Source organism: Pteropus vampyrus, unplaced genomic scaffold (genome assembly GCF_000151845.1).
Source record: "Pteropus vampyrus isolate Shadow unplaced genomic scaffold, Pvam_2.0 Scaffold12, whole genome shotgun sequence".
Lineage (NCBI taxonomy): Eukaryota > Metazoa > Chordata > Mammalia > Chiroptera > Pteropodidae > Pteropus > Pteropus vampyrus.
In genome coordinates this window covers 6,015,074-6,018,673 of record NW_011888793.1, presented here as the reverse complement: position 1 = coordinate 6,018,673, position 3,600 = coordinate 6,015,074, and the positions used below count along the sequence as shown (strand labels likewise).

The following is a 3,600-nucleotide window of genomic DNA, read 5'->3' as shown; positions in this document are numbered from 1 at the left end:
TTATCCTGAGTTCTACCCCCTCCCAACCTTTAGGAGGATTATGACATATTAGCATATTCTGGGTTATGGAATCTCAGGGAGTATATCCACTATCCACTCTGCACTAACTGGACCAAGTCCGGGTCGTTTCTTCAAAGTCCTGGAGAAGGATCAGGTGCGTGCATCTCTCCTGCAGCTTTAGGGGTCCTGCTCCTGATTCTCTGTGCATTACTTCACGAAGAGCACGTACACATCACTAGCTATAAAAACTAAATAGAGTACAATCTAAATCCAAGTACGGAAAATAATCCTGTCCTGTGGAAGATACAATTCTGCAGGGTCTTAGCTTTGCTAAAATACCACTCTGTGACAAGACATACCAGATTTACATTACAGAATAAAGTACTTGGATAAGCTTCTCAACCTGAGAAGCCTTAGTTTCCCTCAGGAACAATACTTTTGTGCCTCTAGAAGTAGGAGCGTTCCAAAACATCATATCCAAAGACAAATAGAAGTCCCTTCTTCCAATGAATATTACTGTTGAAGATCTTCCATTTCTGGTCTACTAAAGGTTTATAAAGATCATGGTACAATCTCAAAACACGTTCTGAGGTGTGTGTGTGTACTATGTTGTAATTAATAAATAATCTGTTGGGCAATATATGATAGTGTCTGAATATCCTATCGCCCAACAATACCCAAAACTCTTTCACCCAATAATTTTACCACCCATTGATGATCCTTGCCTGAATTATTACAATGGTTGTTGCATAATAGTGATTTTTCTAATTTTATACTTTTTTCTACATTTATTAGCCAGCAGGCTTTGAAAGAAGAAAGCTTACCTCTATCACCACCTTTATTCTGAGTGTTTCTATGGGCTCATGGGTTCTTTTCTGAGTCAAGATAATGTAGTCCATTACCATCATTATTCTTTTTGCTGTTCAACTTATCACAAATTTAGCCAGGGGGAACAACTTTAAGCTAGCTCCTGTATCCTTTTACGCATCATTAGTTTTGAGCACTTCCTTACGTTTGTGCACAAGGTGTTTCCAACTCACTGTGTACTTCCCATATCCCAGACTTGGAATCAGCCATTTCACCAAAGAACTTGGGATCCTTTCTGTGCAGAGGAGTACTTAGAAACCAGCACCCACATACTAAATAGGCCCAGTGTTACCGGAATGTTACTCTTTCCAGGCTTTTTCAGGAGACAAAGCTAGAAAAAAATTTTAAGGAACCATGAGTTAATACCACTAACTCCAATTCAAATCAAATCAAATCAATTTTTTTAAAACATGGCTCTTCCTAAATTTCTATGCTAATGGGTATTGTCCTTATCTCAGAGTGAGAAAAAAAAAAACCCTTCTGGTTTCCAACAATTTTTTCTGACCTATAATACTTACAAAATAATTTCAGAATTTCTTCACTGATATCATTAGAAAAAAGCAAACCTACATAGGAAAGGTCAATATTTCTTTGCAATTCTTTTTTTTTTTTTTTTTTTTTTACTGCTTTATTTTATTATATTAACCCAAGAATAGCCAGATGGAAGAGACGTATAGGGCAAGGTACGGAGATTGGGTGCGGAGCTTCCATGCCCTCTCCAGGTACACATCTCTCCCCAAATCCCCACATGTTCATTAACTTGGAAGCTCTTTTTTTTTAATTGAAAATAAATTTTTATTGATAGCAATGGAATCTGAGCAGGAGACAGTACAAAGCGTGGAAACAAGGTAAACAGCACTGCATTCGGCTTAGCCTGATTGAATGCTGAAAGGCGACTCTAAGGTTCCATGTGCCCCTACTAGCAAGATACATTAATTCCATTGTACACAGAAAACACACTATTTTTGATTAGGAAAAAGTATTTTATCAAAGTTGGTCCCAGGACCAAATACGAGCATCATCAGGGCCGGCTGTAAGAATGCTGCTCTCCTGCTAAAGCTAGCTCGTCAGAGAGCATCACGTTTATGGTGTTAGTGTTGTACGTTTGGCTTTATGAAGACCTTCCGCTTCTACATCCCAAACAGGAAATTTGCCAACCTGATTGCCCAATGCAACCATCTTTTGCCAGAAAGCCATAGAAAACCTCATCTATCCAACGTCAAACCAGCTGTAATCAAATTACCCAAGAAGGTCAGTCACATTAGACTCACCAGGCTTAATTTTATCTATATCATCTTCCATTTGCCAAGTTTCCAGGACACAATGCTGGCAAAGATTATGAGGCACTTGTCTTTCATACATTTCTCATGGGAATGTGAAATGATACAATCACTCTTGGCAAGTATCAAATCACTTGACTATGTCACACAATTGACATAATTCCTATGTATGTCCTCGGTAGAAATGTCAGGAAAGTGAATTTTCTGAGAAATAAGTGGCCTCTTAGTTTTATTTAGGTTATAGTCATAAGATTCCTTAATTCTTTGCAATTATTTTTGTATTTAAAATACATTCTATTAAGGGAGTACTGTGCTCCAGTTAGCTGAATTATTTATTTATTTTTCTGAGTAGTTATGATATCAATTTGATAGTTTCATTAGTTAGGTTAATTTGTGGCTATTTGTGTTCAGCATGAGGGGTTGTTTTTTAAATTTTTGTTGATTTAATATGCAAAACCTATGAGGAGATAAACTCAGAAAAGTTGCATTCATTTGTTTTCGACATTTCATTAGATTCTGGTTTACCCTTCCTTTATTTCTTTTTTTTTTTAAACAAAAAGCAAATGTATACAGTCTTAATTCCCCCCCCTTTTCTTACAAAAAGGTTTATATTATACACACTCTTTAACACCTTGCTGTTTTTCATTTACTGTTCCTTGGAAACACTCCATCATCAGTTCATAGAGATCTTTTCTGCATAGCATTCCATTGTTTGGATGTACTATCATTTATTCAACTAGTTTCAGTAGAAGAGCATTTAGTTCATTCTCTATTTTTTCTATGCAAATTGATTTGTTTAAATATTATCTCTCCTAGGGACAATTTTGGAAATTTTTATTTTCAAAAAGAATTATTTATTTCGACTAGGCTTTCAAATGTATTTGCATGGTTATGCAAAGTTGTCTTCTAAACATTTAAAATTTTCTTCTGTTTCAAAGCTTATATCCTCCTTGTGATTTCTTATTTTGTACATTTTTTCTGTTTTCTTTTTCTTTTTTGATTTGGTTAGCTGGTAGCTATTTTTTCCCCCCAAAGAACTAGTTTACTTTTTCCAAAGATTTACTTACTGGTTCATTTATTTTTTCCTTTTCCAATCATTAATTTCTGCTTTTTAATCTTTATTACAGACATACTTTGTTTTATTATGCTTCACAATATTATACTTCACAGATACTGTGTCTCTTTCTAATTAAAGGTTTGTGGCAACCTTGTGTCAAGCAATCATGTTTCCAACAGCATTTGCTCACTTCATATCTGTTGCATTTTAGTAATTCTTGCAATATTTCAAACTTTTTCATTATTATTATATTTATTATGGTGCTCTTTGATCAGTGATCTTTGATGTTACTTTTGTAATCGTTTTGTGGCGCCATGAACTGTGCCCATCTAAGACAGCGAACTTAATAAGTGTTGTGTTCCAACTACTCCACGAACTGGCTGTTCCTCCATCTCC

The 3,600-nt window shown here is 35.5% G+C and overlaps 1 pseudogene; it reads left to right on the top strand.

Moving 5' to 3' along the window:
• Positions 1-3,600, top strand: part of LOC111732243 — a 15,579-nt pseudogene that overhangs the window by 9,541 nt on the left and 2,438 nt on the right.